This window comes from Cherax quadricarinatus, chromosome 58 (assembly GCF_038502225.1).
Source record: "Cherax quadricarinatus isolate ZL_2023a chromosome 58, ASM3850222v1, whole genome shotgun sequence".
NCBI lineage: Eukaryota > Metazoa > Arthropoda > Malacostraca > Decapoda > Parastacidae > Cherax > Cherax quadricarinatus.
Window position 1 is genome coordinate 9278424 of NC_091349.1, and position 25723 is coordinate 9304146.

Genomic DNA, 25723 nt, shown 5'->3' on the forward strand with positions numbered 1-25723 from the left:
AGCGAACAAACACTACATTCATCCCACAAGCGAACAAACACTACATCATCCTACAAGCGAACAAACACTACATCATCCCACAAGCGAACAAACACTACATCATCCTACAAGCGAACAAACACTACATCATCCTACAAGTGAACAAACACTACATCATCCTACAAGCGAACAAACACTACATTCATCCCACAAGCGAACAAACACTACATCATCCTACAAGCGAACAAACACTACATCATCCTACAAGCGAACAAACACTACATCATCCTACAAGCGAACAAACACTACATTCATCCCACAAGCAAACATACACTACATCATCCTACAAGTGAACAAACACTACATCATCCCACAAGCGAACATACACTACATCATCCTACAAGCGAACAAACACTACATCATCCTACAAGCGAACAAACACTACATCATCCTACAAGCGAACAAACACTACATCATCCTACAAGCGAACAAACACTACATCATCCTACAAGCGAACAAACACTACATCATCCTACAAGCGAACAAACACTACATCATCCTACAAGCGAACAAACACTACATCATCCTACAAGCGAACAAACACTACATCATCCTACAAGCGAACAAACACTACATCATCCTACAAGCGAACAAACACTACATCATCCTACAAGCGAACAAACACTACATCATCCTACAAGCGAACAAACACTACATCATCCTACAAGCGAACAAACACTACATCATCCTACAAGTGAACAAACACTACATCATCCTACAAGCGAACAAACACTACATCATCCCACAAGCGAACAAACACTACATCATCCTACAAGCGAACAAACACTACATCATCCTACAAGCAAACAAACACTACATCATCCTACAAGTGAACATACACTACATCATCCTACAAGTGAACAAACACTACATCATCCCACAAGCGAACAAACACTACATCATCCTACAAGTGAACAAACACTACATCATCCTACAAGCGAACAAACACTACATCATCCCACAAGTGAACAAACACTACATCATCCTACAAGCGAACAAACACTACATCATCCTACAAGCGAACAAACACTACATCATCCTACAAGCGAACAAACACTACATCATCCTACAAGCGAACAAACACTACATCATCCTACAAGCGAACAAACACTACATCCTACAAGCAAACAAACACTACATCATCCTACAAGCGAACAAACACTACATCATCCTACAAGCGAACAAACACTACATCATCCTACAAGCGAACAAACACTACATCATCCCACAAGTGAACAAACACTACATCATCCTACAAGTGAACAAACACTACATCATCCTACAAGTGAACAAACACTACATCATCCTACAAGTGAACAAACACTACATCATCCTACAAGCGAACAAACACTACATCATCCTACAAGCGAACAAACACTACATCATCCTACAAGCAAACAAACACTACATCATCCTACAAGCGAACAAACACTACATCATCCTACAAGCGAACAAACACTACATCATCCTACAAGCGAACAAACACTACATCATCCTACAAGCGAACAAACACTACATCATCCTACAAGCGAACAAACACTACATCATCCTACAAGTGAACAAACACTACATCATCCTACAAGCGAACAAACACTACATCATCCTACAAGCGAACAAACACTACATCATCCTACAAGCGAACAAACACTACATCATCCTACAAGCGAACAAACACTACATCATCCTACAAGCGAACTTACACAATCACGTATATTTAGTAATATTTTGCAAATGCAAATATAATTTCCATTTTTAAGTAACAAACTTCTTCTACCATATAATAAAATATACATAGTCAGTACTATTAAACATTAACTTAAACAAGTACTATATTCTTATTCTACAGACCGCAACATTTCTTGCCTCACCATCCTAACCCTACTTAACACATTGTACATGAACACGTCCTTATATACCCATCACTCGTCAATAATATTCATTGAACTTCACCGAATACTAATATACAACCCATACTGAGGACATGAAATTCTCTCTTACATACTGCTATATACATTTAATGTAGTATAAAAATCACACACATTGCATTATCTCATTAGCAGTACATTTGGTACACAGACATATTTATCACTCCCGCATGTCCTGTGCTTTAATACAACCATCAGTCCTGATAATACATTACAACATATCCCAAATTTAACTTATCCATAACATACATCAGTAAACCATCCCTAGTATGACCGTATACTTTTCACATTCACACAAATATTGCTCATTTCCATGTCCATAAAAATCTTAACAACTTTTCCCTTACGCACCACCACAAACTTACTTAAAACACACCCCACAACTACGCTGCCATTTCACACCATATAAAGGACTCATCATACGTTCCCAAATTCGGAGACGAGCCCGGTGCAACCCCTGAAATTCCTAACACAACCCCCCCCCTTTTTTTTCTCACTCTGCCAACAAACCTCTGACATTCATACTTCGATATCCTTCAGGAAAAAGCCCTTTCCCATCTACTTCCGTATATCCCCCTATTACGACTAAGTGTTTTGTACATTGTTGCAGCCAATACCTTCTTTCGCACCATCCAATCCCCATTACCCCGCATGGCCCATGATACGAAAACAAAATCCGTTATGATGTACACCAAAGCACGCTGCACAGACTCTTCCACACCTCCCACATCTAAACTCAATGCTCTTAATACCGATATCCCTCCCCCACCCACCCTCCTCAAAATCCCACCCATCCACTCCCGTATACACTCCAAATTTGTACAAAAATATACTACATGAAAAGCTGTCTCCCTATCCCCACACGCCCTACATACGTCCTCCACCATCAACCCTCTCTCCCGAAGCACCACACCAGACGGCAATATTCCATGAAGGAAACGAAACATTACCTCTCTCACTCTTGGTCTGATGCGCACCAACCGCAACCGTACCCAAATGTCTCCCCATGCATACATTGGTATATGCCCTCAACATTTGCAATCACCCTCACCCCTACAGCACGCTCCAGAACACCTACCCGCATCCTAGACGGATCTCTAACATACAATAAAGCTCGCAGCACATCCTCACACTCTTTCATCTCTGATCCTACCCACCACCTTCGTGCCTCCTCATATAATGCTTGCACACCCTTCCCCACACGACCTTCCACTCGGAGAAACCCCCTCTTCAAATATATACACTTAACCCTTAATCTTATATCTATTAAACCCAATCCACCTTTGTCGACCGGTAGCATAACAACACTCCTACCCAACCAGTCACACCCAGAACCCCATATATATCGAAAAACCTTTTTTAGCATTCTACTTATGTCCGGTCCTGCCAACGGATATACTGCTGCCACATGCCAGACCATACTATATAACATTACATTCACCACTATTACACGTTGATGTATCGTCAAATGCATGGGTCTCAAAACATTTAACCTACCCACCAACCTATCCACTGCCCTCCCAGAATTAACCATCCGTGCCTCCCCGGCATTCCCCATATAAATTATCCCACACACCTTTAGTCTATCCACCACACACCAATGCACAGCTGTTTCCCATCGCGCCCTCCCTACCCAATTCCCTAAGACCAATAATTTCGATTTCTCCACATTCACTTTTAAACCTGTAACTCCTTCAAAACCACCAATTACATCCTCCACCTCATGTAAACTTTCCTCCCTGCTCATTAGTATTGTCGCATCATCCACATACCCTATTATTCCCATCCCTCCATTCTCCACACCACGATCCACCCCTAAACATTTCCCCACTGCCCTGTAAAAAGGGTCCTGTATACAAGCAAACAATAGTTGAGACAGAAGACAACCCTGCCTTATGCCTCTACCCATTGAAACCCACTCTCCCAATTTCCCATTCACCTGCACACGTACACCTACCCTATTATATAAAGTCTCAATCCAACGCACCATCTCTTCCCCAAAACCCTGCCTCCGTAAGATATGCCACAGTGCCTCTCGTTCTACGCAATCATATGCAGCCTGCCAATCCAATGCTAAGACACCTCCCCCCCTTTATTCTCCCCCTCCATACTTTCCACAAAATCTTTTATTATTCCATGTCCCTCATACATCGTCCTCCCAGGCACCCCATACTGACCTCTCGCAACAACTCTATCAATCACGCACTTGAGCCTGTTCCCCAAGATTTTTGCGAATATCTTATAATCAGCACATAACAACGACAATGCCCTGTAGTTCTGCACTGTAGTAGGGCCTTCCCCTTTTGGAATCAATACTACTACTGCAGTATGCTGCAACTCACCCATCCTCCCCTCACTTTTCATCACATTCATCAGGTTCACTAAAAAATCCTTCAACACACTCCAATGCTTCACATAGAATTCACAAGGTAACCCATCTATACCTGGCGCTTTACCTCTCGCCATATTCTCCAAAGCTCTCCATACCTCCCCCTCTTCAATATCCCCTCCCAATGCCATACGATCACTTCCACTCAGCACACAAGATACATTCTCTCCCAATCTCTCTAAATCCTCACCGTTCAGTCCTACACTCCGCAAATATTTTCCAAACCAACTATCCATAAAACCACTCATACCCTCAGTAGTTCGCAACTCCTGACCCTTCGTATACCCACCTAAGTTCTCGTGTACTACCAGCTTATCAATTTCCATTGCCAACCTGCGTCTCCGCTGGCCCCGTAACACACAGGCTGACGGCCTGTCACCCCAAATCGCCTCCTCTAACCCACCTTGCACCCTCGCCTCATCAAATCTCTCATTGTGCATATCTCTTATCTGCCACTTTAACGCTTCAATTTCCTCCATTGGATACACACCTTCCACAGCACCCCTCTCATAACAACCCTGCAACCGCCCCTCTAAATACTGTTGAAGCCCATATGTCATCCATGCCTCATTCTTTCCCCTTCGCACATAATATTGCCTGATCCTCCTCTTCGCAACCCCATCCCACCACCCCAATAAATCGCTTGCACTCTTACCCCCACCCCATAAGTCCTCCCACAAACTTTCAAAATCCCCGCCCTCCACCTCCTCACCCAGTAGTCGTACATTCAGCTTCCAGTACCCCAAATATCTCTTAGGCAAACCGTCCCAATTTAAATCAGCATAAACCGCCCTATGATCTGAATAAACGACATTCACCGTCTGCACCCGTGTCACCCTCACTCCCCTTGTCACATACAACCTATCTAATCGTGCAGCATATCCCTTTCTATGAAATGTGTGCTCTATCTCGCAATCCCCTCCATCAACTATATCCCTCAATCCCACACCTCTCAATAGATCCCCTAAACCTGCCAAAAAACACCCTGCCCCTCTCGGTTCCACATCCTTCCTTCGCACCACACAGTTCCAGTCGCCACCAACTATTGTCACTGACGGTAATGACCGCAAATAATATACCAATACGTTATTCACAAATTCATTCTTTACCCTTACATCATTCTCAGCCGGCACATACACACAAACTACTGCCATCCTCTCACCTCTCCACCACCCATCTATTCTTAACACACGACCCCCCCCCCCTTCACTCCTAAGAACAACAAACGGGCTCGTCTCTCGGATCAGGATTCCCACCCCTCCCTTCATTCGCTCCGAATACATCACAAACACTCTGTACCCATCCACCTCCAATTCCCTTCCCAGCTTGAAATTATGTTCCTGCACAAAAATAATGTCTATAGCATAACGTCTTAAAAAACCCTTTACCCACAGACGCTTCTCACTCGCACACAATCCATTAATATTCACTGTCATGCACCGGAAACCTACTTATGTGATTTCACCCTCTGCCCCATTTCACCTTTCACTGACACGCTTCCAGTGTGTCTGCTTCTTCCACTTTTCTCTCCACTGCCCACTTGTGGCTTCCCCTGATCCAACACCGGACCACGCGTACCTTTAGAGCTCCCACGCACCACATCAACCCACGGCTTTTTCCCCGGTCTCTGTGCCGGGGTCAAAACATCATCCAAGTCAGAATATGTCGCCGCCCTCTTACGGTTGACACTCTCTGCATCCATTTCCAACTCACTGGATGCCTCCCTGTGAATCTCAGCATTCACCTCAATCACTTCCACCACTCCTGGCGAGTCATCTGCCATGTTCGCCAATCTTCCAAGTTGCTCATCTTCAATCTGAACAGTACTCCTCACCATTCTCAAGTTATCCTCAGAAACCTTCTTCTCAAAGGATTTTTCCTTCACGTTCACCAGTAGGCCTCCCTCTACCCGCACGTCACCAATCTGCACAGTCTTCCCATTCTCCAAGGCAGATGCCTCACTTCCCACTAACTGTGACAGTGATGGGCTGGTACCCACCAGTGGCAGCTCACGCTCCACTTCCTCACTCCAGGAAGTGCCACTTCTATGTACAGGTGACTCATCAGCATGACTCACCTCCGGTTCTGGCTCTTTCACCATCTCACTACCTAGTTCCAGTCTCCGCTGCCATCTCCCACACTGGGCCGCCATATGGTCATATGCACCACATAACCTACACGTCTTCTGCTGCCCAGCGTAGTACACCATTACCTGCGTCCTAAATGCGTCCAGTATGACGTAAGACGGGATGGAATGCCTCAACGTCATCTTGAGCGTGAACGTACCATCCGGCAAGCCGGCATACGCCCCATCCGTCCATTTACCAGCCATAGCCAAGTGTACAGGTCCATACTGTTCAAATACATTCCGCAGATCAGTCTCGTCCGCCTCAAATGGCACATTTCGGACTTTCACCCATGTGTAATGCCTAGACATGTCGATGAGTCGAACACGTATCGCTGAATTAACGTCCACGCTCCTGTCCTGGTACTTGTCAACCAGCCGTTCATACACTCCAGCTGTTCTCAACTTGACAAAAATACGATAGGCACCATTTAGCGCCACACCATACAGTTCTTGATCCGCAACACCATAGGTGTCATGGATAATTTGCAGTAAAAGCACTTGTGCAGACTGAGGCGTTATTGCACCATGCACCAATTCAAGGCACACCATGTGCAAACGCCTTCTCACAGACTGCGCCATGTTGTGAAAATATAAGTCTCCTCCAATGACCAGCAGAGGGCAGTAGTCACACGTCCGCACTCTGCTCAGGTCAAGCGGCGAATGTGTATATTGACATTAAGAGGGACATTAAAAAGGGGATAAGGAAAGCTAAAAGGGACTATGAAATTAAAGTTGCTAGGGATTCTAAAACTAACCCAAAAAGTTTTTTCCAGGTATATAGAACAAAAGTTAGAGATAAGATAGGTCCCCTTAAAAAATAACTATGGGCATCTTACTGACAAAGAGAATGAAATGTGCTCGATTTTAAATAATTATTTTCTCTCGGTTTTCACACAGGAAGACACTAACAATATTCCAGTAATTAATTTTTATAGTGGGCTAGAAGAAGATAAATTATGTAACATCACAGTTACTAGTGAAATGGTTGTGAAGCAGATAGACAGACTGAAGCAAAATAAGTCACCAGGTCCTGATGAGGTTTTTTCAAGGGTTCTTAACGAATGCAAAATGGGACTCTGTGAACCATTAACTAATATTTTTAATTTATCTCTTCAAAAAGGTGTAGTGTCTGATATGTGGAAGATGGCTAATGTAATTCCTATTTTTAAAACAGGGGACAAGTCGTTACCGTCAAATTACCGCCCAATAAGCCTGACCTCAATTGTAGGCAAATTACTAGAGTCAATTATAGCTCAGATTATAAGAAGCCATCTCGATAAGCATAGCTTGATTAAGATACTCAGCATGGATTCACAAGAGACCGGTCTTGTCTAACTAATTTATTAACTTTCTTCAGTAAAGCTTTTGAGGCTGTTGACCACGATAAAGAATTTGATATTATTTAAGAACATAAGAAAGGAGGAACACTGCAGGAGGCCTGTTGGCCCATACTAGGCAGGTCCTTTACAATTCATTCCACTAACAAAACATCTGCCCAACCCAACTTTCAATGCCACCCAAGAAATAAGCTCCTATGTGAAAGTCCCACTCAAATCCAACCCCTCCCACTCATGTACTTATCCAACCTAAATTTGAAACTACCCAAAGTCCTAGCCTCAATAACCCAACTAGGTAGACTGTTCCACTCTACTACCCTATTTCCAAACCAATACTTTCCTATGTCCTTTCTAAATCTAAACTTATCTAATTTAAATCCATTACTGCGGGTTCTCTCTTGGAGAGATATTCTCAAGACCTTGTTAATATCCCCTTTATTAATACCTATCTTCCACTTATACACTTCGATCAGGTCTCCCCTCATTCTTCGTCTAACAAGTGAATGTAACTTAAGAGTCTTCAATCTTTCTTCATAAGGAAGATTTCTAATGCTATGTATTAATTTAGTCATCCTACGCTGAATGTTTTCTAACGAATTTATGTCCATTCTGTAATATGGAGACCAGAATTGAACTGCATAATCTAGGTGAGGCCTTACTAATGATGTATAAAGCTGCAGTATGACCTCTGGACTTCTGTTGCTTACACTTCTTGATATAAATCCCAGTAATCTATTTGCCTTATTACGTACGCTTAGGCATTGCTGTCTTGGTTTAAGGTTGCTGCTTACCATAACCCCCAAGTCCTTTTCGCAATCTGTATGGTTAAGTTCTACATTATTTACATTATGGACACTCCCGAGCTTCAGAACCTTGCATTTATCTACATTGAACTGCATCTGCCACTTTTCTGACCAAGAGTAGAGTTTGTCTAAATCCTCCTGAAGTTCCCTAACATCTACGTTTGAATCAATTATCCTACCTATCTTCGTGTCATCGGCGAATTTGCTCATATCACTAGTAATTCCTTCATCAAGATCATTGATATATATTATAAACAACAACGGGCCCAAGACTGACCCCTGTGGAACGCCACTTGCTACTGATCCCCACTCGGATTTAACCCCATTTATGGACACTCTTTGCTTCCTTGCTTTCTTCAACAGTCTTTGGTGCGGAACTCTATCAAATGCCTTACTAAAATCTAAGTAAATAATATCAAATTCTTTATCGTGGTCAACAGCCTCAAAAGCTTTACTGAAGAAAGTTAATAAATTAGTTAGACAAGACCGGCCTCTTGTGAATCCATGCTGAGTATAATTAATCAAGCTATGCTTATCGAGATGGCTTCTGATAATTTGAGCTATAATTGACTCGAGTAATTTGCCTACAATTGAGGTCAGGCTTATTGGGCGGTAATTTGATGGTAACGACTTGTCCCGTTTTAAAAATAGGAATTACATTAGCCATCTTCCACATATCAGATACTACACCTGTTTGAAGAGATAAATTAAAAATATTAGTTAATGGTTCACAGAATTCCATTTTGCATTCCTTTAGAACCCTTGAAAAAACCTCATCAGGACCCGGTGACTTATTTTGCTTCAGTCTGTCTATCTGAACATTAAAATGGTATAAAATACCGACAGATTGTTAGGTAAGACACATATGCAACAGTTAGGTATCTTTATTTCGAAACGTTTCGCCTACACAGTAGGCTTCTTCAGTCGAGTACAGAAAAGTTGATAGAAGCAGAAGATACTTGAAGACGATGTAATCAGTCCATCACCCTTAAAGTTTTGAGGTGGTCAGTCCCTCAGTCTGGAGAAGAGCATTGTTCCGTTGTCTGAAACAATATGAAGTTGAAGTGACAGGATGGAGCCTTTATATAGTGCCAGGAGGTGAGACGTAGGTTGCTTTGGGAGGGCAGGTCCCTCTCAAACCCAGCCGTTCTCACTAGTAGAGGTCGAAGTTGATGGTCTGTACCAAGATACCCTTGTGTTGCAGTGTCTGACAGAATGAACATTAAAATGGTATAAAATACCGACAGATTGTTAGGTAAGACACATATGCAACAGTTAGGTATCTTTATTTCGAAACGTTTCGCCTACACAGTAGGCTTCTTCAGTCGAGTACAGAAAAGTTGATAGAAGCAGAAGATACTTGAAGACGATGTAATCAGTCCATCACCCTTAAAGTTTTGAGGTGGTCAGTCCCTCAGTCTGGAGAAGAGCATTGTTCCGTTGTCTGAAACAATATGAAGTTGAAGTGACAGGATGGAGCCTTTATATAGTGCCAGGAGGTGAGACGTAGGTTGCTTTGGGAGGGCAGGTCCCTCTCAAACCCAGACGTTCTCACTAGTAGAGGTCGAAGTTGATGGTCTGTACCAAGATACCCTTGTGTTGCAGTGTCTGACAGAATGAACATTAAAATGGTATAAAATACCGACAGATTGTTAGGTAAGACACATATGCAACAGTTAGGTATCTTTATTTCGAAACGTTTCGCCTACACAGTAGGCTTCTTCAGTCGAGTACAGAAAAGTTGATAGAAGCAGAAGATACTTGAAGACGATGTAATCAGTCCATCACCCTTAAAGTTTTGAGGTGGTCAGTCCCTCAGTCTGGAGAAGAGCATTGTTCCGTTGTCTGAAACAATATGAAGTTGAAGTGACAGGATGGAGCCTTTATATAGTGCCAGGAGGTGAGACGTAGGTTGCTTTGGAAGGGCAGGTCCCTCTCAAACCCAGCCGTTCTCACTAGTGGAGGTCGAAGTTGATGGTCTGTACCAAGATACCCTTGTGTTGCAGTGTCTGACAGAATGAACATTAAAATGGTATAAAATACCGACAGATTGTTAGGTAAGACACATATGCAACAGTTAGGTATCTTTATTTCGAAACGTTTCGCCTACACAGTAGGCTTCTTCAGTCGAGTACAGAAAAGTTGATAGAAGCAGAAGATACTTGAAGACGATGTAATCAGTCCATCACCCTTAAAGTTTTGAGGTGGTCAGTCCCTCAGTCTGGAGAAGAGCATTGTTCCGTTGTCTGAAACAATATGAAGTTGAAGTGACAGGATGGAGCCTTTATATAGTGCCAGGAGGTGAGACGTAGGTTGCTTTGGGAGGGCAGGTCCCTCTCAAACCCAGCCGTTCTCACTAGTGGAGGTCGAAGTTGATGGTCTGTACCAAGATACCCTTGTGTTGCAGTGTCTGACAGAATGAACATTAAAATGGTATAAAATACCGACAGATTGTTGGGTAAGACACATATGCAACAGTTAGGTATCTTTATTTCGAAACGTTTCGCCTACACAGTAGGCTTCTTCAGTCGAGTACAGAAAAGTTGATAGAAGCAGAAGATACTTGAAGACGATGTAATCAGTCCATCACCCTTAAAGTTTTGAGGTGGTCAGTCCCTCAGTCTGGAGAAGAGCATTGTTCCGTTGTCTGAAACAATATGAAGTTGAAGTGACAGGATGGAGCCTTTATATAGTGCCAGGAGGTGAGACGTAGGTTGCTTTGGGAGGGCAGGTCCCTCTCAAACCCAGCCGTTCTCACTAGTAGAGGTCGAAGTTGATGGTCTGTACCAAGATACCCTTGTGTTGCAGTGTCTGACAGAATGAACATTAAAATGGTATAAAATACCGACAGATTGTTAGGTAAGACACATATGCAACAGTTAGGTATCTTTATTTCGAAACGTTTCGCCTACACAGTAGGCTTCTTCAGTCGAGTACAGAAAAGTTGATAGAAGCAGAAGATACTTGAAGACGATGTAATCAGTCCATCACCCTTAAAGTTTTGAGGTGGTCAGTCCCTCAGTCTGGAGAAGAGCATTGTTCCGTTGTCTGAAACAATATGAAGTTGAAGTGACAGGATGGAGCCTTTATATAGTGCCAGGAGGTGAGACGTAGGTTGCTTTGGGAGGGCAGGTCCCTCTCAAACCCAGCCGTTCTCACTAGTAGAGGTCGAAGTTGATGGTCTGTACCAAGATACCCTTGTGTTGCAGTGTCTGACAGAATGAACATTAAAATGGTATAAAATACCGACAGATTGTTAGGTAAGACACATATGCAACAGTTAGGTATCTTTATTTCGAAACGTTTCGCCTACACAGTAGGCTTCTTCAGTCGAGTACAGAAAAGTTGATAGAAGCAGAAGATACTTGAAGACGATGTAATCAGTCCATCACCCTTAAAGTTTTGAGGTGGTCAGTCCCTCAGTCTGGAGAAGAGCATTGTTCCGTTGTCTGAAACAATATGAAGTTGAAGTGACAGGATGGAGCCTTTATATAGTGCCAGGAGGTGAGACGTAGGTTGCTTTGGAAGGGCAGGTCCCTCTCAAACCCAGCCGTTCTCACTAGTGGAGGTCGAAGTTGATGGTCTGTACCAAGATACCCTTGTGTTGCAGTGTCTGACAGAATGAACATTAAAATGGTATAAAATACCGACAGATTGTTAGGTAAGACACATATGCAACAGTTAGGTATCTTTATTTCGAAACGTTTCGCCTACACAGTAGGCTTCTTCAGTCGAGTACAGAAAAGTTGATAGAAGCAGAAGATACTTGAAGACGATGTAATCAGTCCATCACCCTTAAAGTTTTGAGGTGGTCAGTCCCTCAGTCTGGAGAAGAGCATTGTTCCGTTGTCTGAAACAATATGAAGTTGAAGTGACAGGATGGAGCCTTTATATAGTGCCAGGAGGTGAGACGTAGGTTGCTTTGGGAGGGCAGGTCCCTCTCAAACCCAGCCGTTCTCACTAGTAGAGGTCGAAGTTGATGGTCTGTACCAAGATACCCTTGTGTTGCAGTGTCTGACAGAATGAACATTAAAATGGTATAAAATACCGACAGATTGTTAGGTAAGACACATATGCAACAGTTAGGTATCTTTATTTCGAAACGTTTCGTCTACACAGTAGGCTTCTTCAGTCGAGTACAGAAAAGTTGATAGAAGCAGAAGATACTTGAAGACGATGTAATCAGTCCATCACCCTTAAAGTTTTGAGGTGGTCAGTCCCTCAGTCTGGAGAAGAGCATTGTACCGTTGTCTGAAACAATATGAAGTTGAAGTGACAGGATGGAGCCTTTATATAGTGCCAGGAGGTGAGACGTAGGTTGCTTTGGGAGGGCAGGTCCCTCTCAAACCCAGCCGTTCTCACTAGTAGAGGTCGAAGTTGATGGTCTGTACCAAGATACCCTTGTGTTGCAGTGTCTGACAGAATGAACATTAAAATGGTATAAAATACCGACAGATTGTTAGGTAAGACACATATGCAACAGTTAGGTATCTTTATTTCGAAACGTTTCGCCTACACAGTAGGCTTCTTCAGTCGAGTACAGAAAAGTTGATAGAAGCAGAAGATACTTGAAGACGATGTAATCAGTCCATCACCCTTAAAGTTTTGAGGTGGTCAGTCCCTCAGTCTGGAGAAGAGCATTGTTCCGTTGTCTGAAACAATATGAAGTTGAAGTGACAGGATGGAGCCTTTATATAGTGCCAGGAGGTGAGACGTAGGTTGCTTTGGGAGGGCAGGTCCCTCTCAAACCCAGCCGTTCTCACGTCTATCAACTTTCTGTCTCGGCCAGCTGTTTAACTGTGCATATGTTAAAGGTATAAAATACCGACAATGCTGAAAGTTAAGACACATAGTACAGCATCTGGATATCTTTATTGTGAACGTTTCGCCATCAGTGGCTTTATCAATACAGATTCTGGGACATAATAGGAAGACAGTAGAACTATATACAAAAGATGAGGTAATCAGTCCTCGGCGCAGGTTAGTGTTCACAGCATCTCACTCCACCGTGCTGTGAACAACCAGGCAAGAAGACATTCACCATAAATCTTTAATATATAGTTCTACTGTCTTTCTATTATAATCAGAATCTGCCATTAATAAAGCTTTTTCACTGGCAAACATCTACAATAAGATATCCAGATATTTACATGTCTTAACTCTGTCTTACCTAACAATGTGTCGGTATTTTATGCCATTTTATGTTCATTCTCAATTTACTACACATATGTAATACAGACCATCGGCCTCTGCAGTGGCTGACTAATTTGAAGGACCTGCTCCCAAAGCAACACGTCTGCCTCTGGCACAAACTCCATCCTGTCACTTCAACTGCGTGTTTGTTTGTGGAGTGTCTTTTCTCCAGGCAGCCACCAAACTGAAGTGGTTGTTCCCATCTTTCTTCAAGTAATGTTGCCTTTCTATCAGCTTGCACAATGTGAGCAAGCTGTTCAAGATACAACTGTTGCATGTGTCTTACCCACAATCTGTCAGTATTTGCTATGTTCATTCTGTCCAATTACTGTAACACAGAGTATCTTTTATTTTGAACCATCAACTTCTGGAAATGAAGGCACAGCTGAGTTCTTCCCAAAGCGACACGTCTCTAAGGCTCCATCCTGTCACTTCAACTTCATATTGTTCGAACAACAACATCACCTCAAGGGTGATGAACTGTTACATCGTCTTCAAGTATCTTCTGCTTTCTATCAACTTTCTGTACTCTGGCGAAAGCTACTGTGTGAAACGGCACATTTCAGCAAACTGCAACTGTTGCATATGTGTACCTGGCACAATCTGTCGGTATTTTACTCACCGTTTTATGTTCATTCTGTCGTTCACTGCCTGTGAGCACGAACCATCAGCTTCGACCTCTTGCCCAGCGAGGCGGCGCTGGAAGGCCTGCTGCCCCAACGACCTGCACCTCACAAGCGCTATAAGGCTTTCAACTCATATTGTTTCGAACAATGATGTCTTTCTTGCTGAAGGAGACGACCACTCAAACACAGAATGGACTTGTTACATCGTCTTCAATATTCTGCTTTGTCAACTTTCTGTAGAAAACACTTTACTGTGTGAGCTTGAAAACATTTCGAAGCTAAAAGATGCCACAGCTGTTACATGTGTCTTGCAACTTTAATGCGTCGATGACCTGCCATTTTAATGTTCATTCTGTCGAGCACTACGCTGAAGTATATCGCTGTTACCGAACCATCAACTCGACATACTCTACAGTCTGGAAGGTTCACTGCCTCTGCAGCCTACTGTCTTACCTAACAGTCTGTCTATCTGCTTCACAACCATTTCACTAGTGACTGTGATGTTACATAATTTATCTTCTGGCCCACTGTAAAAATTAATTACAGGAATATTATTAGTGTCTTCCTGTGTAAAAACCGAGAGAAAATAATTATTTAAAATCGAGCACATTTCATTCTCTTTGTCAGTAAGATGCCCATAGTTATTTTTAAGGGGACCTATCTTATCTCTGACTTTTGTTCTATATACCTGGAAAAAACTTTTTGGGTTAGTTTTAGAATCCCTAGCAACTTTAATTTCATAGTCCCTTTTAGCTTTTCTTATCCCCTTTTTAATGTCCCTCTTAATGTCAATATACTGATTCATAAGATGACCCTCGCCTCTTTTGATACGCCTATAAATTCCTTTCTTATGCCCTAGTAGATATTTCAGCCTATTATTCATCCATTTTGGGTCATTTCTATTTGATCTAATTTCTTCATAAGGGATAAACGTTCTTTGAGCAGCATGTATTGTGTTCAGAAAACTGTCATATTGATAGCTCTCTTCGTTACCCCAGTCAACAGATGATAAGTGTTCTCTAAGTCCATCGTAATCTGCTAAGCGAAAATCTGGGACTGTTACTGAGTTATCCCTACTATCATACTTCCATTCAATTCTAAATGTAATTGATTTGTGGTCGCTAGCACCCAGTTCCTCTGAAACTTCTAAATTATTAACAAGAGATTCATTGTTTGCCAGAACTAAGTCAAGCAGGTGATGATTCCAGGAATCATCACTCATTTCTATATCCGACAACTTCAACCAGAATAGTGGCTTCTATAACATAGCTGAACCACTTGCCAAGAAACTTCTTCATCGCTATCCCACATAAGAACACTGTAGAAGGTCTGCTCACAACTTATCCAATCTCCTTTCCAAGCTACCCAAGTTTTTAGACTCTATAACCCCACTCGGTACATCATCAGATGCAGCTTTCTTCACCTGACCTCAGCTGGACTATAAATACTCGCGTTCCTTCCACCCCAGGTAGTTCTGTTTGTGACTTGAAAAAGCCCACTGTGTGGGCGAAACGTAGTCAATAAAGGATCACATTATACTGCATTTGTGTTTATATTGCCATTGTGTCGGTATTTTATACCATTTATTTCCATCTATCCAAACAGACTCTGTATGTGTTACTTCAGACTTAATACCCGTTTTTATGCAACAGTTCAAGCGATCTCAGATATACAATGCCACTTCACCCCCCTTCCCGATACTTCTATCTACTTGGAACAATTTAAAACCCTGAATGTGACATTCTGCAGGCATGTCTCGACTTTTTGAATTAAACCACGTCTCAGTAATGGCAAATACATCTATGTTACCTGCACTAGAAACTAGTCTCAACTCGTCCATTTTATTCCTAGCACTGTGACTATTTGTTTAATAAATACTTAAAGACCCTCCTCTCTCTTTACCCTTCCTGCTCCTTTCTGTTATTCCACTAAACCTATTACTGTCCTTGTCAATTAGTGCCACTGGCTTTCCAATATCCACCTCATTTTGCCTATTACTAGTTCTCCTAGTACTCATATTACTACCCTGAGACTTCACAGTTTTCCTGCAAAAACCCATACCACTAACTATTCCTAGTTTAAAGACCTAACAGCTCCCTCCACTGCGTTGGCCAGTGCTCCCACCCCACACCTAGATAAGTGAACCCTATCCCTGGCATACATGTCATTTCTGCCATAGAAGAGGTCCCAGTTGTCAATGAATGTTACTGCATTTTCCTTACAGTATTTGTCCTTACAGTATTTGTCCAGCCAGCAATTGACACCAATTGCCCTGGACAACCATTCATTTCCAACTCCTCTCCTTGGCAAAATGCCACATATGACAGGTTTCCCACCCTTCCTCCTAATTATCTCTATTGCTGACCTATACCTGCTAATCAGGTCCTCACTCCTACGTCTGCCAACATCGTTGCCTCCAGCACTGACAGATAATAGGATTGCTCCCATTACCTCTCATGATGTCATCCAGATGGCTAACAATATCCTTCATCCCAGCCCCAGGAAAACACATTCTCTGCCTCCTACTCCTGTCCTTCAAGCAGAATGCCCTATCCATGTACCTAATCTGGCTATCCCCAACAACAACAATGTTTTTACCTTCCTTGGCGTCGTCTGTCGTGATGCTCCGAGTAGTCGACTCACATTCGCCAGGTAGCATTACACCACTTGTAGAATTCGTCAAGACGTTCTCGATGGTCTTCATTGGGGTTTCTAGGGATGTCTCACTCACGTCTGCCAATGCTTCTTTGGTGCTCGTTGTGGCATTCCCAGTAGAACACTCACATTCGTCGGATAGCACCGAGAATGGGTTGGAAGTTTCCACGATAGTCTTCTGATTTCTCGTTGTTTCTGCCTCTCCAACCGTTTTCTTGATCTTCAGCTTGGTTCCATGTTGCCCAGCCACTGACCAAGCTCCCCTCTTAACCTGGGGACTCACAACAGGAGGATTACTACGAATCCTCTTGTTCTCCTCCGTTAATCGCCGTATCTCCATCTTAGCAACTCTGAGCTCTTCTCTCAGCTGCTGGTAAAGTTGCTCAAGAGAGGGCATCCTGGTTCAGATTCACAGAGAGCACACAAACAGGTCTTCACAGAGCTAAGTACACGTCACCACTGACAGAGCTAAGTACACGTCACCATGATGCGCCTATAAATTCCCCTTTTCTCCCCTAATAGATGCTTTAGCCTCCTGTTAACCCATTTGGGATCGTTATTATTAGACCTAATTTCTCTCTGGGGAATGTATATACTCTGGGCACTGTGTACATTATTAAGAAAACAATCATAAAAGCAGATCCCTTCATATTCATAAGTATGATTATCGTCAATAAAATCATTAGCTAGATAACCCCAATCAAGATTAGACAGATGTTCCCTAAGTCCATTATAATCGGCAGAACGAAAATCAGGGATTTTTACTGTATTATCATTATTCTTGCATTCCCAGTTAATGCTAAAAGTTTTTTTTTTTTTATATTTTATTTAAAACATTACAATACAAGGTGGAAAGTATATTAAAGGTACACATAATGAGTTAAATCACAAATTCCCAATTCACCCTTACAAAAATGATTACAACAGACAAAAGTGTTCTGACACCCTAATACCACACACCATATACACCCAGTTATACCAGTTATATACCTGTGAAGGCTGAAACTTTTGACACAAGTTCACCCCCCCCCCTCCCGCAAAATATAACCATCACCAACCTGACTGCATCTTAACTTAACATTAAAGGATACATAGGAATTACACTATCATGAGTGATACAGTAACATCTTAGACACAAAATATTAATAACAATTAAATAGGATACTTGTCATTACTTAACTCAATGACACCTCAACCTGGTGAAAGAAAACCCCAAAAGCTTAATTTTCTAAGAAGGTTGCAATATTGAATGTCAACTCTCAAAGGCAACTTATGTGCAGTCTTAGCATGTAAACCCTATTCATGCAACATAGTATATAAATAAGACTGTATATTATGAAAAACATCACAGAATACAAAGGTATAAAGTATAAACCCCAGCCATGTAGCGGCTACACACAAAAATTTCACATACTTCCCTAACACAGACAAAAAAAAAAAAAAATTTTTGTGACAACTGCACCTAAACACAACTCACATCATATGACTTATGACTGCTATGTACATAGATAACAACATAATAATATGACTTAAGACTGCTATGTACATAGATAACATAATAAATCTAATTTGAATGGATCACAGTTGATCAATCAGCCTTCACATATCAGGCGTTAGAGAATAATTCTCATAGTACAAGTCCAACTTGCATGTAGTCCCATCTCGCTACATACAATAATATGCATATTATCTACACATAATACTAACACACTGGACAAGCAACTGTCCATCACTTCCAATCAATATGCTGCCCTACCCTCGCTATGCACAGTGATGTAGGCAACCCCCCCCCCCTTGAATACCTTATCCATCATCACTACTACCTTGAAGGAACAGGAGTACTATATGAATAGTGTATAGTCCATGTCACACAAAAAAACTGGCCAGCTCCACAGGTGCCAGCACCCGTGGTTCACATATTCACTCACGCATCATTCATCCAACACTCACGCAAACATTTGTTGTCATCCATTACCAGGGAGGCGACCCTGTTTTCACCCATGACTTCCCTACCCCAGCAACACTTTCCAATCGTACCCTCCCCTCCCTCGTATATTACAAGTCTAATAAAACCTGTAACGTAAGTTGCCTATATCCCTCTGAAAAATCCTTCACCCACCTCCTCCCATAAATTTCCTTATTTCTGCATACCGTTTTATAGAAAGTTACCGCTAACACCCTCCTCTTCACCTCAGTAACCTGTTTCCCCCCGCAATCCCCACACTATATAGATATAATCTGCCATAATGTATCCCACAGCTCTGATTACACTTTCCTCCCAACCCCCCACGTCGAGACTTAATGCTCTCAATACAGAAATTCCTTTACCTCCTATCCTATTTATCACCCTATTTAGCCACCCCTTGACACTCCTCAGTCCATCACAAAAATATACTACATGAAAAGCCGACTCCTCCCCACCACATATCCCACACTCCCCCCCGTCAACGACGCGTCTATCCCGTAGAACCACACCCGACGGTAAAATGCCGTGCAGAAAACGATACATAACATCCCGAACACGAGGTTGCAACCTCATCCTACTCAACCTATTCCATATACTTCCCCATGCATACATGGGGAAAATTCCCTCTACAGGCGCTACAACCCTCCCGGCTAACAATCTACACAACCTACCTATTTTAACCTTTGCTGGCTCTCGATCCCACGCCAGAGCCCTCAACACAGTTTCACACTCATGCAACTCAACTCCTGTATACATCCGTTGCAATCTGTTATGGATCCTGGCCAAACCCCCCCCACCCACACTTTCCCTCATCACCTCCCTTTTAATGAAGACACATTTGACCCTCCGCTTTAAGTCCATCAATCCCAGCCCCCCCTTACTTACAGGTAACATTACCACATCCCTTTTAATCCAATCACAGCTCGAACCCCACAAGAATTTAAAAACCTTCCTAAGTATGTTCGTTATTGCCGGCCCAGTTAATGGGAACACGGCTGCCACGTGCCATACTTTGCTATACAGTAAGATATTAATAGCAATGGCACGCTGCACAAGGGTCAAATGATAAGGTCGCAATGCACCCAAGCGTCCCTGAATCCTTTCTACCATCCTAATCGAGTTTTCCGTGCGTGCCACAGTTAGATCGTCTGCATAAATCAGACCGCAAATTTTTAACGAAGTCACCTGCCTCCCCACAACTGCACTACCCCAATCAACCCTATCGGCCCAAGCCCCTAACCCCATAACAATGGATTTATCTGAATTTACCCTCATACCAGTTGCCCCTGTGAACGTTTTTACTACCCCGTCTAATGTGTCCATTGACATCCCCTCCCTGATCAGAACAGTTGTATCATCCACATACCCAATTAAAACTGGCCAAACCCTCGCAACCGCACACCCTGGTCCCTCTACGTGACACATACGCTGCTCCACCAATCTATAAAAGGGGTCCTGTATACACGCAAACAATAATTGTGACATAGGACACCCCTGCCTAATTCCCCTACCCATTACAATCTTCTCACCCAATCGACCATTAATCTGTACCCTCGCTATTGCACCTCCATACAACGCCTCAACCCAACCCACTATTTCATCCCCAAACCCCTGACCCCTGAGGATGGCTTTTAATGCTTTCCTATCCACTCTATCGTATGCCCCTTGCCAATCGAGCGCCACCAAACCTCCCTCCCTCCCCCCCCCTTTTGCCTCCACGAAATCCCTAAGTAACCCATGCCCCTCCACCATGGACCTCCCTGGCAAACCAAACTGAGTTTTTGATACTACCCGCCCCACCACACACTTGACCCGATTTCCCAAAATCTTCGCAAACAATTTATAATCTGCGCATAACAACGAGATCGCCCGGTAATCCCGAAGCGTATGCTGCCCCTTACCTTTCGGTACCAATACAACGACAGCCGTTGCCTGCTTCTCACCCAGCTCACCTCTCTCCTTCATGCAATTTAATAACCTAACCAAAAAACGCCTCATTAATTCCCAATGCTGCTGATAAAACTCTGCCGGGAGTCCATCAATTCCCGGTGCTTTGCCCTTTCGCATTCCACTTAAAGCCCTCCATATTTCTCCCTCAGTTATTTCCCCACCCAGTGCTTCCCTATCACTGTTATGCAACTGACATACCACACTCCCACACACCTGTTCTAAAACCCCATCCTCTACCCCTTCTCGTTGCCAGTACTTCTCATACCACTTGTCAGCAAACGCCCCCATTCCTTCCGTAGCTTGTATGACCTGCCCCTCCCTGTACCCTCCTATCGACTCATGAACCTCCAACCATGGAATAGTCATTGCCTGCTGTCTTTGTTTCTGCCTACGCAATACGCACGATGAAGGTCTATCGCCCCATAACACCTCTTCCACCCCCGCCTGTACCCGCACCGCTTGGAACCTCTCATCCTGTACCTCACGCAGTCTCCCTTTAATTGCCATAATATCATCCATGGGATAATTGCCCGCCACCGCCCCCCTCGCATAGCAACCCCGTAATCTATCCTCCAAATAGTTAGCAAGCCCATATTTTAAAGAATTGATACGTTTCCCTTCCTTTACGTAATATTGCTTAATCCGTTCTTTAGCCACACCATCCCACCACATCACCACATCCTCTACCCCATTTATCTCTGCACTTAACCCCTCCCACAGCGTGGCAAATCCCTCTATCCCCTCCTCATCACCTAACACACTTGTATTTAATTTCCAATAACCCCTAGATATACCTGCTAGTGACTCCCACGCCACCTCTGCTACTACCGCCCGATGATCCGAATAAGCTACTTCTATTGTACGGAAAAATGTCAACCCAACCCCTTGAGATATATACAGCCTATCCAACCTAGCAGCGTAACCCCGTCTTACAAAAGTGTGTTCTACCTCCCACGCCCCTCCTCCAACCGCATCCCGCAACTGAATATCTCTCAAAAGATCTCGCAAGGCCGCCGACACGTGCCCCGCCCCTTTTGGTTCCACGTCAGCCCTCCTAATAACGCAGTTCCAGTCCCCACCAACGACGGCCACTGTAGGTAACCCACGTAAGAAGAAAACTAGTTCTTCACATACAAAATCCCTTTTTACCCTCACATCATTTTCTGCTGGTGCATACACACTCACAAAAGAAACCCTCTGCCCCATCCACCACCCATCCACGCGCAATATTCTTCCCCCCCCTCCCCCCTCACTTCTTAGCAACACAAACGGGCTCGCCTCCCTGATCAATATCCCCACGCCACCTTTCAGACGTGCAGATGGCAGAGTCATAACCTGAAACCCCTCCACCTCGAGCACTCTTCCCTCCTTGAAATTGTGTTCTTGCAGGAACACTACATCCACCCTATATTTATACAGAAACATTCGAAACCATTCCTTCTTCACACTATTACACAATCCATTGACGTTCACAGTCATACACCTAAGGCCTCTTTATAGTTTCCAACCCTTCCTCCTCTCTTCATTCATCCCAGGGCCTCCTGCCCCAGAGCCAGCACAAGGCTTCACACCATCAACCCCCCCCCTTTTTTGCGATGCCTCTTATCATGACTACTTCGACAGTGCTCGTCCTTCCTCCCAGACCTCTGCCGGCGTCAGGACATCATCTGAGTCTGACGCCGCCGCTCTCTTCCTCGTGATGCCCTCTACATCCATGTTATCTTCTGAGGTTCCCTCACGATGAACCTCAACCTCCACCACGCCCCGTTCCACAGCACACGGCGACAACTCTCTCTTGCTAGTTGGCCCGTCAACCCTGCTATGTTTTTTGTCCTTACATTCCTCTACAGGCAACGCCGTGCCTCTCACCAGCTCAGGAACAACATCCTCTGCAGGCGGTGTCAATGTCCTTAACACTTCCTGAAGCTCTTCCTCTAGAGCCTGCACCTCCTCCTGCACTTGCACCTCTGTACTTTTCCTTTGTGTAGTAACAGATCCTTTTACATCACAGCTTACCTCACACATGCCAGTCTCCTCTTTGGAATCCTCCACCTCTTCACTCCACAAGCGCCCAGGCCCTTGCTTTCGCATTGGGCTCTCAACAGCTATCACGCTGGTAACTGGTGCTTCACCAGTTTGCGCTGGCGCCCTCCTCAGCTTCACGCACTCTGCCGCCATATGGTCGTACGCCCCACATATTCTGCACGTACGTCTCTGTCCGGCATACGATACCATAACTTGCGTCCTGAAGTCCTCCAACACGACGTAAGACGGTATGGGATGTCTCAGAGTCATCTTCAGGGAAAAGGTACCCTCCGGACGTCCCATGTAAGCACCTGCCGTCCACTTGCCCTTTTGTGCCAGATGTACGGTCCCATATGTCTCAAAAACACTCCTTACGTCAGCCTCATCTGCCTCAAATGGGACATTACGTATCTTAACCCACGTAAAGTGGCGAGATACGTCGATCAAACGCACCTTCACAGCTGGAGTAGCGTCAAGACTCACGTCTTGGAATCTCGTCACCAAAGACTCATACACGGACGTGGAATTCAATTTGACGAAGATTCTATAAGCCCCATTCAGGGCTACACCATACACCTCATCGTCCTGGATTCCATAGGTCTCCCTGATGATTGTTGGGAGTAATACTTGCACTGAAGAGGGCGAAATCGCCCCACGAAGCAGCTCAATACCAATGGTATTTACGCGCCTCCTCACACTCAGCGCCATGTTGATACAAGGTAGCTCGCCTGAAACAGCAGAGGGGTGCAGCGCACAACCTCACTCGACCGTGGTCAGGCAGCGAATACGCTAAAAGTGATGGATTTGTGATCATTTGCGCCAAGCTCTTCAGTGATCTCCAGATTATTCACGAGTGTTTCCTTATTTGACAAGACTAGGTCTAGCAAATTATTACCCCTGGTAGGCTCAGTTACGCTCTGTTTCAGAAAACAGTCCTGAACTGTTTCCATAAAGTCACTGGACTCTAGATTACCTGTCAAAGAATTCCAGTCAATTTGACTAAAGTTAAAGTCCCCTACTATGACTATGTTAATGTGTCCAAAAGCCCTAACAATTTCGTCCCAAAGAAGTCTCCCTCTATCGTGATCCAAGCCTGGAGGTCGGTATATTACACCTAGAATTAGTTTTTCTTGACCCTCCACGAACTCTACCCAGACTCTGTTACTGCTCCATCTATTTTTATACCTGTTTTTATGCAACAATTAATATTTTCTCGTACATACAATGCAACTCCTCCCTCCTTCCCATTACATCTATCCACATTGAACAACTTAAATCCCTGAATGTTACACTCAGCAGTCATATCCCGACTCTTTAAATCATACCACGTTTCAGTTAATGCAATGATATCAAAGTTCCCAGCACATGCTACCAAACGTAGTTCATTAATTTTATTTCTTGCACTTCGACTGTTAGCATAAAATACCATCATATGTTTTTTCTTCTGCACATTTTTCCTATTCATCTTTGTTTTTACACAATTTCTGAAATTATCATTACCCAGAGTTACTCCATGACAGTTACTATTAAGATTCTTAATATCAGAGCATAAGTCAATATATCCATACTCATTATTTATCATTTCTAAACCCATACCTCTAACTAATCCTAGTTTAAAGTCCTAACAACCCCCTCAACTGAGTTAGCAAGAAAACCCACACCTGCCCTGGATAAGTGAACCCCATCCCTGGCATACATGTCATTTCGGCCATAGAAGTTGGGTCGGTTAGGTTAGGTTAGGTTAGGTTAGGTTAGGTTAGGTTAGGTTAGGTTAGTTTAGGTTAGGTTAGGTTAGGCTGTACATACGCAACCTTGTTCAGGCTGGTTCTGTAGCTGACTCTGCATTGTCACGTGACGTAATTAGAGTATGCACTAGTTATTAAGGATAGCACTCGTCATTAGTTAGCAATAGTTAAAGCTAGCGCTGGTCAGTAAAGCTAACACTGGTCATTAAAGTTAGCACTAGTTAAAGCTAGAGCAGGTCATTAAAGCTAACACTGGTTATTAAAGTTAGCAACGGTCATTAAAGCTGAAACTGGTCATTAAAGCATACACTGGTCATTAAAGAGTGTACTGGTCATTAAAGCCACTAGTTGTCAATAAAATTACTACTAGTCAATAAAGCCATCACTGGTCATAAAGCCACCACTAGTCAATAAAGTCATCACTGGTCATAAAGCCACCACTAGTCAATAAAGCTATCACTGATCATAAAGTCACCACTAGTCAAAAAAGCCATCACTGGTCATAAAGCCACCACTAGTCAATATAGCCATCACTGGTCATAAAGCCACCACTAGTCAATAATGTCATCGCTGGTCATAAAGCCACCACTAGTTAATAAAGCCATCACTGGTCATAAAGCCACCACTAGTCAATAAAGCCATCACTGGTCATAAAGCCACTAGTCAATAAAGCCATCACTGGTCATAAAGCCACCAGTAGTCAATAAAGCCACCACTAGTCAATAAAGCCATCACTGGTCATAAAGCCACCACTAGTCAATAAAGCCACCACTAGTCAATAAAGCCATCACTGGTCATAAAGCCACCACTAGTCAATAGTCACCACTAGTCAATAAAGCCACCACTAGTCAATAAAGCCATCACTGGTCATAAAGCCACCACTAGGCAATAAAGCCATCGCTGGTCATAAAGCAACCACCAGTCAATAAAGCCATCACTGGT

At 43.4% G+C, this 25723-nt stretch overlaps 1 protein-coding gene across 3 annotated transcripts in view; it reads right to left on the reverse strand.

The window, feature by feature from the left end:
• Nucleotides 1-25723, reverse strand: part of LOC128697980 (carboxylic ester hydrolase) — a 132776-nt gene that overhangs the window by 41144 nt on the left and 65909 nt on the right. The window lies entirely within an intron of this gene.